This window comes from Cavia porcellus, unplaced genomic scaffold, assembly GCF_034190915.1.
Source record: "Cavia porcellus strain 051 isolate PalLab524CR breed Dunkin Hartley unplaced genomic scaffold, mCavPor4.1 scaffold_6, whole genome shotgun sequence".
Taxonomy (NCBI): Eukaryota; Metazoa; Chordata; class Mammalia; order Rodentia; family Caviidae; genus Cavia; species Cavia porcellus.
Genome location: NW_026947489.1, coordinates 6,441,206 through 6,457,770, shown reverse-complemented (window position 1 = coordinate 6,457,770; position 16,565 = coordinate 6,441,206). Strand labels below are relative to the sequence as shown.

Below are 16,565 nucleotides of genomic sequence, written 5' to 3'. Positions count from 1 at the left end.
CACAAATATCTTGGCCAATAAGACATGGATTCTGGGCAGCTGAAAAAGAACATTCAAAGGCTGTATTGGCTTCATCAGACCTTCTGAGGCTGTTTCAAAGACCAAAAAATACCGTATTCATAGAGCCCTGCTCCTGGACATCATGGTAGGACATTCTTTCATCACAGGTAAGATCATGAATAACCTCCCAAGAATTTTCCTAAACTGGGTTTCTAGGGAGGGCATGCCTTGTGCCCCACCCCCATGGTAGACTTGACTAGCATTTGACACATAAACTAGTAAATCAGACACCTTACACAAAAATAACAAACCCAGATGTTTGTCAGAATGCAGGCTCCTCCCTACTGATCTTGCCAACCAGGAAAACATGCATCTCAAAGGAGCCACAACTGCTCATGACCCTGCTTCCACGATCTGCCGTCTCTGTGATGTAAATACCCTCACAGCACAGCATCAGTAAACATAAAATTCAGGACTCAAGTCTTTTGAGTGTGCGGTTTCCTCAATCCGGTGGCAAACAACCCAACTCATTTTCTTCTGGGGTTGATGCAGATGTGGGTCTTAGCTGTGAACTTAAGTTCTCTGCACCTCAGAAACAAAGTTTCTTGGAAGAACAACTTCTGTGGTTCACGGCAGGACGCCAGGATACCAAACTGCCTGGTGGCAAGCCATCCGGTAGCAGCCTCACTCCCACAATTCAAAATGTGGGTTTCTCTGTGGTTCTAAAAGGTGGTGTACTTTAAAAACGTTACATTTAGGAAGAGTCCTGGCAGACACTGTGACACGCAAACTTTACACGCTCAAACCATTCATTCCTCCATTCACAGACCCATCTATCCTGGTCATTCATTAAGTGCCTTCCAGAGAGTCCTAATAGCTGGCCAGAGAGGCAGAAATAAAACAGATACAGCCCAAAGCATGAAGAGCATCATGGTGCTCAGGGACAGTACCTGCTCGGATACCGGTAAAACTAGGATACTGGGGACAGCATCTTGTTCATTTCTGAACAGGCTTCTTCCTGCTCTGGCTCCGCAGCAAGCATCCTTGGCCTCTGGCTGTCCGAAGCACCTGGGTCTTCTCTAAGCACTGCTGCAGACAGGCCTTCCCGAGACTCAGGCACTCATGACCTCCCATCACCTCTCCTGCATTAGTCCTACGATAACACCTGTCACCTTGTTACAACACTCTGTTCGCGAACCCCAGCTCACCAGATATCCCCAGCACCCACAACACGGGGCGTATTCGGTAAATCAGCTCTTCCCTACCAGGATAATACAAGAAAAGGTGTGACAGCTAAACAGGAAGGATTACTATTTTTCAGAGAAACATTTCTTCACTGTAAGAGACAGCATCCAAAATGATTGCTCTAGGCAACAAAAACATGTGAAAACCCTTAAAGATACAGTTTCCATTATTTAAAAAATAGCATTTTCAATTCACTGACCATCAACTGAGTTGTTCAGCTAAGGAAGATGAGAAGGTTACACACAATTGTGCCTCAGTATCCACTGGCATTTGATGCCAAGACTCCTTGCATACACTTGCGTGCATGAACTCTCAAGTCTGTTACATACAGTGGGGTACATATTTGCCTATCCCAGGCACACTCTCGTAGGTATTCTACACAATCTGTGCAAGATCTATACCTAACACAGTGTAAATGCTATGTAAATATTCTGTTGATTATCGCAAAATGACAAGAAAATGTTTGCCTGTGTCCACTGCAGACAAATATTTTTTCCAAATATTTTTGATCTGAAGGTGGTTAATGAGAGGAGGCAGAACCTGAGAATAAAGAGAACTGAGTGATTCGCATTTCCTTCCCTACCTCTGGGTAGCCAGAGGTTTTCCTAAGTTGTAGTATCATTTGCAAAGTTTACGTCATGTATATTATAAGCCGTCATTGCAAGTCATGACCAGCCAATTCATCGTATTCTTTTACTTTTCTTGCCTTACTGTTTTCTTTTTGAGGTGCTGGTCACTGAATCCCAGTATCCACACAGTCTTCACCCTGAGCAACATCCCACGTCCAAGACCCTTCTATTTTTATTTATTTGTTTTTTATATCTTGTCTTTTTCAGACAGGGTCTTGCTATGCAGTTCAGGCTGGCCTTGAACTTACCTTGTAGCCTGGGTTGGCCTCCAACTCACAGCAACCCTTCTGCTTCAGCTTCCTGAGTGCCTTTTTTCTTTAATTTTTGAAATAAGAGTTTTTCTAAATTACTAAGTTGTTCAGGATGAACTCACACTTGAAACTGATCTTCCCATCTCAGCCTCGCAGCGTGCTGAGATTATAGGTATGTGACGCCATGCCTAGATTGTTTTATATTATATTGTTCTATTATTACATTTAAGGATAATCAAGGTGCATTACCACCCATCTTGTAACATGCTCTGTACTTCTACTTGGTTCCATTCTGGCTGGAACATTTGATCATTTTACTTAAATCCCTACTCAAAAGGTTTCACAGCAGCTAACTTTCTGGCTCCTGGCGTACTTGGTGAGTATCTGTCCACCGGCTGTGTAAACATAGGTAAATCCGGCTAGGTAAGAAATCCTTGGACCTCAAGATCTGTCATGAGGCATTTCCTCACTGTTCTTTCAGGAAGCATTTCTGGGGGACGCTGACCCACAGGATTCACCTTGCCCATGTCTCATAGGTCTCCCACCCTCGATGACAGAGGTGAGGAGCCCTGTATACACATGAGAAGCCCCCAGGTTCCAAGTTGCCACTGTCACCCTAGGTTCCTCCACGCTGCCATGCATTCTGAAGAGCACAGTCATGTCTGACCTCTACATGGACACAGTTTTCTTCTGTCCCACACTTATATTTTGTTCACTAGGGAATCAAATCTTGCTCACCGTGCTAAGTTTTCCCCTGCCTGTTCATGACCCTTGTGTTTTCAAGGAGGCGACCGCTTCTGCGGCTTTCCCACTCTTTGTGTTGGTCTCACTTTTATGGCTTTGGTTTCTACTTTCTTCCCTAAGTTATGCCAGCGTAGGCCTCGTTTTGTCCCATCTCACCTGTTCCTCTGCATCTCTTCTGATGCCCACGTTCTGCTTTAAAGATCCTATTGCTAGCATTTCTTTTGAGAGCATGGAAACTCAGTTTTCAGAATTCCAGAGCCGGTCTCTGAATTGTCAGCATTCTCTCCCATTCTTTCCTGTGTTCAGCTTTCTGTGCATGCTCATCCATCTGTGGTCCTTACTCATCTTCAAGGGGGCTCAGCTATTTAATGAAGGAGAGCAAAGAACAATCTGGGGAAGTAAAATGAGAAAGTGTGCAGCCTTGATTCAGATTTGGGTGAAATATTTTCCACCCATCTGTACCTTCTTTTGACCTGGGAAAATGTCTGCTTCAGTTTTGGGCTTCAAGTGCTGAGTTGGTTAATAACAAAGAATTTATTGTTACAGGCCCCTGGGGTAGAGCTTTGCCACTGGTGCTCCCTACACCTAACCCTTGGGCAGAACCCAAAGCCTAGAGCCAGGCCATATGCACTGTTAATAGAAAAGGGTAGACCCTCTTCATCACCAAGCCCCTGAATATCTGGTGGCACTGACCTGGTCCTTTCACCGCAAGAAAGAACCACTTACATACTCTGCTCTTGATGCCCAGAACCATAGTGCATGCCCCATAAATCTGTCACATTAGTAAATGGTTGTGCTGATTAAGCACATGAAGAGCACTCAGAGACTAGAAGATCTAGGAATGGACAGAAAGCACAGCGCATTGGAAGACAGCAGCAGGAGAGCCCAGGAGTCACATCCAGGGGCTCAGGGTACCTCGTTGCCCTCTGAAGTTGGCACAAGACCTCAGGCAGCCAGCTGATAAGTTGCATTTTTGCAGCTCCAGAAAATTACCAGTTCATGCCCAGGCCAACAGAACACAAAAGGGAATGTTCCAGACCTCAAGCCTTCTGCACTCTCTCCCCCACCCATGATCCATGCCCGTTTTGTCCAGAAACCCAAACCCTGCATGGATGAAAGCAGGCTTCTGCCCACCGTAGGGTGAAAGGTCCAGGAAGTAGAGACTTCCAGGGTCTCTTCTAAGGAGAGAAGAGAAATTGGACTGTCATAAAGGTGCCACACATGCTCAGCTTTCACCAGGGGCAAACCTGAAAGCACTCAGAATACAAAGCCTGGACACTGCAGAGTCCATCTGTGTGAACAATGTCCTCTGCCTGAGGGTGGACACTGCCCCACTGGGGGGACCCCTTGTAGCTCTGAAGATCCCTCCTCCAACACAACCCAAGTGGCAGAAAACACCCAGTGACTGTGGCAGTAACCGGGGAGCAGGCTGTGTGTGAAAGAAGCTCAAACTCAGCAGCTAAGCAGACTGGTGGGAAAGGGAAAAAGTGTAGCTTCTTGGCCACTTGAGACCCAGACATACTGACCCCACCAGCTGGAAAACTCACAGCAGGGTCCACACTGAAGCCAAGCAGAAGGGAGCTGCGCTTCGTCCTTCTGCCCCAATCCCACCCTTTGCTGAGGGAACTACTTCTGCCCTTCTCTCCGTGTGCCCAGACACTCCCTCCCCTCCGCAGGGCACTCACTTGCTCCCTGTGCTAAGGGACTTCGGGATGTTCCAAATGTCCCCCAAAGACAGGCACAGCACGTTTCTGACCCCTCAGGCCCACGGTCATGGTCGGCTGCTGGCTCAAGTCTTGGCATCTGCAGTACATGACTGCTGTCATTTCTCTCCCCTGCTCCTGTTGATGTCTAAAATTAAAGCTCTGTGATGGGGAGAGCTGGCTCTTTAGGATGGTGAGAACTTCCAGCAAGAGATTTACATGTTCTGTTCATCAGTAGAAAATCAGTGATGTGGCAATTTACATTTTAGTCTCTCTCTCTCTCTCTCTCTCTCTGTCACACACACACACACACACACACACACACACACACACACACACACATACAGGAGAACTATCCACCCACCTTCTGAATGTCTAAATCTCAACCAGGAGAAAATGATCAGGATGGCGGTTCCTACAACATGCTTCCAGGTGTCTGAACGCATGAGTGTCTGCAATGACCTTGAGGAGTATTCTCTTCATTCAGTACATGTGAAATAAAGATTAGAGAATACTGCAACATAAAATGTCCCTGTTTGACACTGAAACTAAGAAGAAAGCTGCTACATTTTTCCTCTGCCATTGAATCAAGGATCTTAATTAAATTATTTCACCCAACTGCTCCTGTCCCGATCAGTCAACCACACTGCAGCAGTGAGGTGATGGTACCTGGAGATGTGAGGGCTCAGTTCCAGAACCCAGGAGGTAGAGACACTTGCTGAAGATGTCCTGTGTGTGTCCTGCCCATGTCCCCATCAGAATTCACCAGTCATCCTCATCCATCAGTGACATCATCACCTATTAGGGCATGAACAAACGATGTTGGCATTTTCTACTCCACAAGAGTGAGAGAGCCAGGAGAACGCGATGAGCACGAGTGGAGGTGTTGCCATGAACAGACGTAACCAAGGCTGTAACTGGCACGATGAGGGAGGAATGACCCAAGGGAGCAGAACAGAGCCCAGAAACAGACCCTCACACGACCATTTGACCTTTAGTAAAGTTCCCGTGTAACACGTCATGGACAGGATGCTGTTTCGAACAAGTGGTTTCTGGGAAAAATACATGTCCATGTAGAAAAAATTATCTTCAACTCCTACCTCACATTATATGCATAAAATAACTCAAGATGAATCACAAACCCAATATAAAAGCCAAACTATAAAACTTAAGGAACAAAAGGGAGACCCCAGTGCTCATAGCCGAGGAGGAGGATGGCAAATCCTTCAGAGCTTTCAGCGATACAAACAGCCCCCTGCAGCACACATGCCATAGGTCCAACCACCACTGGCTTAGGGTACGGAAGTGTTTCTTAGGGTATAAAAATAATGCCTATAAACTTAAAAAATGATGGATCAGACATCATACAAATTTTTAAATTCTACACACTAAATATATAAGTATGAATAGTAAAAAGATAACCTAGTAAAAATGAGTAAAAGAGCTGGATTAGGGTTCATCAAGATTCCATGAATGATTAATAACAGAATTTAATATTGTTAGTCCACAGTGAAGTGCAAATTAAAATATGGTGATATATTTCTACACACCTAGTAGAGCACCTTCAAGAATGCAAGCCTGCCAAATCTAAACCAAGGCAGGGACACAGAGCACACAGACTCCTATGCCTTGGATGCAGGAGCGTAAAATGATCTGGCCAATTCTGTAAACTGCCCAATGACTCAGGAATTTCATCCCTACGTATTAACTCAACAGAAGCCGAAGCATCTGTCCACAAAAAGCCTTGTATAAGCATGCTCACAGCAGCCTCATTCATAAGAGCTCCGAACTGGAACAGCCCAGGAGTCCTCCGAAGAAGCCTGGCACAGAGAGACAATGGCATACAGACAGCAATGAAAAGGAAGGAAGCGTGAGTGCCTCTGCCTGATTCCTGTCACACGAAGTTCCAGAACAGACAACGTTATGAAGGGAAAATCAGAAGGATGCTTGCCTGGGGGAAGGACTGGGGCAGGGCATGAGGACACGGCCTGGTGTGATGTTAACATTCGGCATCTTGATAGGGGTTTGGATCATACAGTATGTATTCATCAAGATCTATCTAACTCGCACATTCTGTTTTATTTTTAGAAGGGGATGAAGGGAAGGAGGAAAAGAAGAAAGGCATTGGGCTAAGCTGAAAATCTGAGCCAGTGTTGAGGAGACGCCCTCCCTCCAGCCTAAATCAGAGGTGCTTCAGGCAGGTGCCCTTGGCCACATCAGTGTCGGGCAGGGGGGAACCAGAGAAAACCTGCAGAGACTCCGGGCATCCTAACCAGAGAGAGCCCAGGAAGTGCTGGAAGGTGTCACCCACAGTCTGCAGAGGGAACACAGGCCTGGCCTCAGCGCCATCTGCCAGGCCAGAAGTGTCCACGCGGGCACTGAGAGGAATGCATTGTCCCTTCTTTCCGCAGAGAGGTTTAGACACTTCACCTCCAACTGAAACTCTGCCCCACTGGACACTCAGCCCCTGAAGATCTCATCCTGCTTTCTGCTTTTGTGAATCTGCCTGTTCTACACACCTCACCTAAGGGGCAGCACAGTGTTGTCAGTTTCGCTCTGGCCTCCTTCACTCAGCATACAAATAATGTCCTCAAGCGCACCCGCGTTGTGCATGCGTCAGAACTGCTTCCTGTCTGTCTGAGTAACATTCCGTTGTATGCATGTATTACATTTTGTTTATCCATTCTCCCCTTGTAAGACGTCTGCTGCTTCTACCCCGTGGCTACTGTGTATAACACTACTGGGAACAGGAGTGAATACACATCTTTTTGAGTCTCTGTTTTCAATTCTTTTGGGTCCACACCCAGAGGGATGGTCACAGGCTCATAGGATAAGGTAAGTTTAATTTTCTGGGGAATCACCATACCGATTCCCCACCCCCAAAGGCTACATCCCTTTACATTCCCATCAATGGTGGGCAAGGGGGTCTGACCTTTCAACGCCCTCACAGCTCTTGTTTTCTTCCTTTCTTAAAAATACGTATCCCAATGGGTGTGAGGTGACCTTCTTGACAGTTGTTAAAGACAGAAGCAGTTCTACACGCGTTTCCCAGAAGAAAACAAAGTGGTAAAGAGAGCTGTGTTTTCAAGTATGATTTCCACACACCAGGCTGAGCTTGGAAACAGGCAGAGATGCTAGGTGCTAAATACAATGACACTGTCCCTGAAGTGGGTGATGGCTTTGCATGCTTGCCCATGAAATTTGGACAACACACATATGATGCATCTGCATGTATAATTCTAGTGTTATCTGAAGCCAAAATGTTTTCTTGTTGTAGGTGTAAAAACTAATAAAACAGGAAATATTTGCAAAATAAATTAGTTCCATTTAGAAAACTATATCCAGTGTTAAACGCAGTAGAAACATTCCCAGGAACATTAATAAAACTGTAGCAAGTGGCATTCCTTCCTCTTCCTATCATATATCCTAAATGAATGTGGTTGAAAACGAGAGAAATCTGAAGGTTGGTCCAAACTTGGGAAGGCTGAGGTTGACTTTCAGGTCATAAAGCGAACAGCCCAGAGGCTGCCTCTGTGTTTTTCTAGGGGGCTCTCTTCAGCTCGCCTCTGTCCAGAGCCCTACATTCTTTGGGATCTCACAAATAAGAAGCCAGATTGGCTGCTAGAAAACTTCCTATTTTTTTCTGACTTTACATTAAAGAGTTCGTGACCCTAAAAGGAATAATAATTTTAGCTTTGATAATGGTCTCAAAGTGCCCTAAAATCAGACGAAAGTACAAACAAAAGAGGGTGGCATCACCTTTTTCTAGGTCGAAACAAATTCTAACAGATAAAACAGTTCTGTTCATAGCAACGTGGTTCTAATTCATGGTGAGGCTCTCTTGCTTAAGAAAATAATAGAAAGGAGGGGCAGGTCACTACTAAGAGCTGTCCTTGTCAGGTCTTCTCTTGCTAGTATCTGATAACTCAGGTGTTGACCGGGTTCTAGTATATATTTTTAGGCCAATGATCAAGCCCAACCTCCATACACAATGTCAGGACAATCTTACAATGGCGGGCCCCTGGGTAGAGCACACAGGGGCCACACTGCACCCACTTAGATGTCTGACCCCGGAAGCATAGAAGGTTATTACCGGAGAGTGTGGACACTGATTTAGGTAGCATCCCAAAAGGATAAATGCAAATCAAGACAGGGAAGGATGTGTTGATGAATAAGAGTCCTTCTAGGTAATAAGATGCTGGCAGGACAAATGAAATGAGATCACTGCATAGAAAGTGTGAGTGAGCAGTGATGCACAAGGTGCGAAGCCTTAGTGGGAGCGGCGTGGGCCCCCCACTTCCCCCCCAAGGATGACAATCTTGCTGTGGGCACCAATGGCAGAAAGAACTCAACGTCTCACAAAGTCTGCTGTCCTGTTCACCTTCAAGGAAAGCAGTCATCTCAGGATCGCCGCCTAATGCTGTTAAATAGCTGCTAAGTGAAGTAGCCCAGAGCTTCTTTGGCTTCTATCTTGACTGAAGTTAAGCAAAGTTTCAAGACAAAAAATGTGAAACGAAGCTTAAGGTTGTTGCCACAAATGCTGGGCATCCAGGGAAACGTGAATTTCTGACAGGCAGTGAATGTTTTACTGTTATATGTCGCACAAAATATTTGGGAGAAGCTTACAGTATACTAGAGCATCATTTGTTATACATCTGAAATCCAAATTTTAACTGGAAACCTGTTAAGCGCTAGCATTTTTTATATATCTAGAACACAAAAGAGAATGCAAACTGGTTTTCTTAAAACTCTCTCTGTGCAGGTCATCACAGGAAAGTAAGGCAAGGTATAATTCTGCCCAAATGTCACTGACTTCCTTACCCTATAAATAGGCGGCTGGACAGAGCCAGGACTGGTGGTCACTATGGATCAGAGATGCAATTACTGTTTATCATTAACCTTTAAAATTGTATTTCCCTTTTGTTCTCCCAAATGCCTTACCTTTTGAAACTAGATTTAAATACTATCTATATACAGGTGTGATCAAAATATATGGTGAATGCTTACATTTTTAAAAAAATCATTACAGCGAAAGACACACTGTCACGGATCCCTCAAACCCCTCCCTCTGCACACACTTACCCCTCCCTTCCTGCCAGTCCCTCACACGGTTCCGGAAGTCGCTTTTGCGAGCGTCTTTATTTGCCCTGTCATGGCTGCATCAATGTCCTAAATTTATTGAAAATGTTTACTTTAAGGTCATTTGACTTTAGGGAAGGGCGGAAGTCACTCAGTCCCAGATCTGGTGAAGCAGGCGGATGAGAAGACGCCAAAACGCTTTCAGGCTGCCTGGCTGTTGGATGAATTCAATGGCTGCATTCTCAGCATTTTTTATCACACTTTGTAAGGACAAAAGAGGAACTTCAAAACTGTCTCAGACACGGCAAGAGTAACGTGGTAAGTGTGACCAAAAGAGCATGTTTTCAACGGAGCATTCTGAGGAGGATTAACAGCAATGTGTCTTTTATTGAAATACGTTTTTAAAATGGACATTCGTCACAGGTTTGGATTGCCCTACACACACACACACACACACACACACACACACACACGCAGGTGAACCCTCCGCACTCAAAGTGTGTCCTCTAGGATCAGACCACTGAGAAAGTAAAAATTTTTTCCCTAAAGCCCAGGATGATCTGATAATTCATGCCTGATTCAAGAGACATATCTCAACAGGGCTTCAAAAGCGATGTTCAGTGCTAACGTTTCAAAATGCTTTCTTCTAAAACCTCTTCAATGTTTAGACTTTCTAATTTGCCACTAACATTTTCAAATGATTTCTCTAATGAAGAATTGTGGTACAGACATATGCTTTCATTATTATCTCTGAGTCGGGTCATTTTAAAACTTAAAAGGAAATACAGCAGTCCTCCTGTATCCATGCTGGACAAATTCCGAGGCCCTGAGTTGGTGCCTGCAACCACAGTTAACTGTGAACACCGCACATTCTTTTTTTTTTTTTTTTTTTTTTTTGTCTTTTTCGTTTTTATCGGTACCAGGGATCGAACTCACGACTGACTGCCTGCTTGCAAGGCAGGCACTTATGCCACTGAGCTAAATCCCCAGCCCTGACACTGCACATTCTAAGTTGCCTTATACATGTAGACCTGTACGTAAGTTTAATTTATATACTATATAGTAAGAGATTAACAACAATCATTAGTAAATAGAATAACTAGAACACACTATAATAAAAGTTATTTAAGACTAATACATTTCTAATTTCTAAAATGTCCATTTAGTGTTTTTCAACTGCAGTTGACTACATGAAGCTAAAAGCTTGGAAAATAAAACTAGATGACTGGAGGATGATGCATCTGTGATACTTACATAACTTAGCCACTTTTTAGTTCTTCTGAAGGAGTTTTCCTTTTTTCTTTCTTTATACTTCTCATGAATTTATACCATTTTTATTGAGAATATACACGAACTTCACTTATGATTATTTTCACAGACATATCTACTAGGAAAAATGTTTTCCCAATTCATTTTCTGAGGCTGGTATGACCATGACATCAAAACTAGTCAAACATGGTACAAAAAAACACAAATATTTATATTTTGGATTCTTCCTATATGAGAAATCTTACAATACCTAAGCTTATGTGTCTGATTTATTTCACTTAATGTTATAGTCTCATAGTGCATCTATTTTCCTACGAGTGACTCAAATTTATCCTTCTTTGCAGCAGAGTGGTGCCCCATTGTGCATAAATACCACTTTCTTCTTCATCTTTTCATCTGCTGACGGACATCCAGGCCGATTCCATGATTTAGCTATTGCAACTCTGCTGCTGTAAACATGGATCCCAGAAGTAAACAGAGATTATTTTTTAAGTGGGAGGGGACCAAGAGACAGAGGGAAGGGGAGGGAAGAAGAGGAAAGGGTGAAAAGAGGAGTGAGGTGTATTATAGATGTGCTCCAGCTCCTCGCAAGCAATGCAATCATAATGCACTGCAAACATGTTCTAATAAAAATAAAGACTGAAAAAAGTAAACTTTTCTCATGAACCTCTGCTCAGCAAACCTCCAAAAATCATTAGCAAATAGAACCCAATAATATATAAAAATAATTCTGTACTACCACCAAGTGGACTTTAGATCAGGGACACAAAATTTAACATTAAAGAAAGAATTGAGCAACTTATTTATTTACTAAATATAAAACCAAATGATCATATTAATTGTCTCATAAAAAAGCATTTGGCAAGCCCCAAAATACTTAAAAAATACTCAAGCACAGTAGGAATAGAAGGGCATTCTCTCAAATGGGTTAAGAGCATCTCTTAAAAGCCTGCAGACGCCTCCCACCATGGTTAATGTCCAAAGGCTCAGGGCTTCCCCCAGAGCAAGGAATTAGAAGAAGGCGTCCACTCTGGCCGCTGATATCAGCAGAGTACTAGGTGTTCTTGTCATGCAGTAAGTCATGAAAGGGAAATAAAAGGTACATAGATGAGAAGAACATCAATAAATCTGTTCCTACTCACAGACAAAATAATCCACCATAGACAAATCCTTAAGAATTTATAGAACCCCCCCAAAAGAACAAATTCATCCAGGTCATGAGATACAAGCTAAATATACAAAATTCCAACCATCTATAAATACTAGCAAAGCACACATAGAAACAAACTAGAATAAATTAGTGTTTACAATTATTCAAAGCAAAATAAAATGCTTAGATACAAAGTGAACAGGGGCACAAAATTTATAAATTAAAATTACAAAATGAGAAGTTCAAGGACATTAAATAAATGCAAGGGCAGTATGTTCATAGATTGGAAGACTCAACAGAGTAACCAGGCACGGGGACCAGGGCAGTGTTTTTCTTTTCACTCAAGATTTATTTAACAGGATCGTCTACAGCTCCACGTGAATTCTAGTGCTTTTTATTCTACTTGTAAAAATGATATTAGCATTTTCATAGGAACTGCATTGAACCTGTAGATTGTTTGAGGTAGTATGTACATTTTAACAGTTCCTTAAACATGATTCTTCTGATACATGAACACAGGATGTTTTTCTATGTATTTGTATCTTCTTCAATTTCTTTCACCAATGTTTTATAGTTTTCTTGTCCTTGACTAAATTTATTCCTAAATATTTTATTTCAGTCTTAGCTAAAGAAATAAGTACAAAAGAAAATAGAAGTTAACCACAAAAGTAAAGAGTCACTTAAATTATCTGTTTGCTGATGGCATGAATTTACATGTAAAAAATCCTGAAGATGCCACTAAAAAAGTTCATAGAACTAACCAGCAAGTTGTTACCTTTAGAAAATCAACATACAAAAACCAGTGGCATTTCTATATACTATAGACACAGTTGTCAGTTACTGTAGTACAAACCTGTAATTCCAGCATGCAGGAAGCTGAGGCAGAAGGATTGCAAAGAGTTTAAGGCCAGCATGGGCTACATTAAAAAAAAAAAAGACAAAAAACAGACAAGCAAAAGCCAAAAAACTACTTAAAAAAGAAAATAGTCCCACTTAAAAGAGCAGCCAACTACTTTCTGACAAAAATCATTTTTTTATTAAGTTCACTGGTACATTTTAGGTATAGATCATGATCACATCCATTACGGGGAATTTGTGCCTGTACATGACATAACTGACGCTTCTCTCCCATCCCCCTACCCTCTCTTCAATCTCTCTTCCCCTTCTTATTTACAAAAGCCTTGCGTCCAATCATTGAAAAGTAATTTAATACAGAAATTCTTTCCAAAATAGTGCTGGAACAACTGGATATCCATTGGCCAAAAAATAGAACTTTTACTAAAACATCACGCCTTATTGTTTAAGTTATCAAGTGAATCATAGGTTTAAATGTAAAATGCAGAGCTACAACATTTTAGAAGAAATCATAGAAGGTCTTCCGTAACTAACTCTTGATGAAAAGCTCTTAGACGTGATACTAAAGTACACTAAATATATATTTAAAAACTTGGTAAAAATTTTAAAACAAAAACAAAAAGCCAGTGACAACTTCTGCTGTGTGGAAAGCCCTGCACAGAGCCAATGGCTTAGTATTTTTACCGGTACCGCCATCCCCAAAGCCAGAATCCGCTGCAAGACCCTCTCTACCCTCTACCGCTCCAAATTTAATTCTTCTAAATCTTACAAAAAAGGATCTCAACGCCAGGTCTCTTTTCCCTCTCCAATGGACACTGGTCATATAAGATCTAATTTCAAGGTTAACGCTCAGGTTTCATAATGTGCTACCCATGACGAGTAACATGAAAATCAACAGCATTGCTAAAACACCCTTCTTAAAGCTTCGGACTCCGTATCAGCCGATTGCACACACCCACTACGGCTGAGAACGTGTCACCCGAGATGCTGGGACAAGCAGGTTTTGATGGCAGATTGTCTGGCACATGGGAACATCTGCACACACATAATGAGACACCCTGCCCATGGGGTCTGAGTATGAATGCTACCTTTATTTATGCTTCATACCCACCTCACACACACAGCCTGAAGGTACTTTCTATAGTATTTCAGGGCACCTGCACTTTTATAATTAATTTTATTGGTACAATTTTATTTGCATAATGATTGCATTTATGACAGAGAATTTGTACCTGTACATCATATAGCTTAGTTCTTTTTCCCACTCCCTGCCCTGCTCTTCAATCTCCTCCCCTCCTTACTCATAAAGCTTTGTTTCCAATTTATCATTTTGTTATTTTCCCTTCCCCCCCTCCCCCAATTCCCATTTCCCTTTGGACAGTTACTTCCTATTTCACAATAGTTATTATACATTTTGGTTTTTGTTTACACTTTTGGTTTCTCAAACCAGAAAGACAATATTGTGTTTACATATGTGTGGCTCATTCATTTCCTTTAAGAATATGGTATCAGGTCCATCCATTTAGCTATAAACATTTCTAGTTTATCCTTCTTTATGACTGAGTAATACTCTATTGCATATTTTTAAAAACACATTTTGTTTAATCTTTCATCAATTGATGGGAATTTGAGTTGTAGACAAGACTTAGCCATCACAAACTGTGCTGCCATAAATATGAGTTTGTGTATACCTCTGTGGTACGATGCTTTTAATTCTCTGACAGTGCCATGTCCTATGAAATAGGTGCTGAGTTTTCCTCTCGTGATTTCATGTGGGTGCTCAGTAAGTTTCAGGATTTGGGGCATTTTGTATTTTGAATTTTCAGATGTGGGGTGCCCAAACTGCACCAGAATTTCCTAAAGTAGCCTTTTGGAATTGGCACTAACTGCCACAGAAAAGGACATCCAAAGTCCAGTCCTGCCTTGGGTTTGCACGGACAGCAGGCTGCCGGTCACATTTTGCTGCTAAAGAACGTGGTCCTCTGGTTGCACACAGGTTGTGAGCACAACCTCAGACCAAGCACCAGAGGGACCACCCTCTCAGGAAATGCCTGCCCTTGACTCGTGCCCTTGGTACACGGAGGAGGAGGTCATGGTGTGGACAATCTCCTCCCGCTTGTGGTCAGCAGACATGATCTGGGCCCGGGTCCTCTGTGCATCCTCACGTGCACTCCCTGAGCGAGGCACCTGGATTCAATGTCACCTTCATTCTCTGGGACACACAGTAACACTGCCCCTGCTCTACCCAGCCTCTGAGAACATGAGCCATGATGCTGAAGGAGGGTGGAGTCCTGGTCCAGCCACAATTCCTGTGAAAATGTGTCTCCTGACTGATGGGCACCCTTAGCCTCTAGAAGCTGTGCTGAAATACAGTGCCACTCACCAAAGCCTCAGGGACACAAGTGACAAATGGACAGTGACCATTCAGTGCTTCTGCTTTGCCTCTGCCTGTCCATATAATCTATTTCCTGCCCACATGATCTATTTCTTGTCTATATAATCTATTTCCTACGACCTACCTCAGTCAGCTTCTCAAGGACAAGACGTTCCACATGACACTGACCGAACACAGAGAGAAATGACTTGTACAAACAGGCTCCAGTGTAGAAGGCCTTCATTTAAATGAAAGGCAGACCCTCTGGAGGGGCTCATTCTCTTCTTGCAGATTTTTAACTGTTTATTGAAGAGCATTTAGATTCTCCCTTGACATAACGTCAACTCAAAATATGCTCTACTGCCACCTTTTCCACTAGGCAAGCCTCACTCCAGCTTCTTGGCAGCGGGTGTTCATCCAGAGAGCTGCTGTGTGTCCTAAGCTGCAGCTATGCATCAGTGTGACCGTGCCCCCAGGTGCCCATGCATTGAGTATGAATTCTGCTGCTCAACAAGGACGTGGAATACATGCCAGACACCACCTGTGTACCCATCCACAGTGCACACTTCATGAATCACACATGGCACTGAGAAATACTGAGGTGGAACCACACCCGGTGGTCTGCAGGACACTCACACCACAATGGCAGGAGCCACAGACACCGTGCAACCCTGTGTAAAAAGCTCAAGGTCAAGTAAGTGTGTGGTTTCAGAAGTGAGGACGACAGTTATCCAGCAGGGTGCTGGTCCAGCACTGGTGCTGGAAAGGGCTGTGGGGGGAGCCCCAGGGTGCTGCAATGCTCTGTGTCTGGGATTCAGTGTATTTTACAAGGTATACTTAGCTTGTGAACACTTATCCAACTGCAATCACAACTTCTGCATGAGGCTGCATTTCCATACACAGCAAGCAGCCAAGGCTGGGGAGACGGAAAGAAGAGAGGTAGCCCAGGCCCTGTTCCTAGATTTGGATTTTCCTGTGAATGAAGCCAGCAAGAGGACAGATGGTCAGAGCCAGGACTTGGGGCCAGCCTCGCACAGCTGGTTTCAGGGAGACTGTATGATGTACTGTGTTTGTGTGGCCAGGACCAAGGGAGAGGGAGACAGACAGAGAGGACATGGATGGCCAGTAATTAAGGTCTGCTGTTTAACAATATCACAGATGCACTCTGAATTTGGATGAGATTCGTGACTCTCTCCAAATTTACTGTGACTCACCTGTGATTTCTTCAGAACGATGACAAAACCCTGACCTACTTAAGTCCTGGGA

The 16,565-nt window shown here is 43.3% G+C and overlaps 1 protein-coding gene across 5 annotated transcripts in view; it reads right to left on the bottom strand.

Annotated features, from left to right (window-relative positions):
• Otud7a (OTU deubiquitinase 7A) overlaps window positions 1–16,565 on the bottom strand; it is a 293,689-nt gene that overhangs the window by 253,014 nt on the left and 24,110 nt on the right. The window contains exon 1 of one of the 5 annotated variants that reach the window (XM_063249841.1): window positions 5,242–5,370. The exons of the other annotated variants lie outside the window; for them this stretch is intronic. The gene's annotated coding sequence lies outside the window, so the exon portion shown is untranslated. Of the gene's footprint in view, window positions 1–5,241; window positions 5,371–16,565 lie in introns of those variants that run through there. 5 annotated transcript variants of the gene reach the window in all.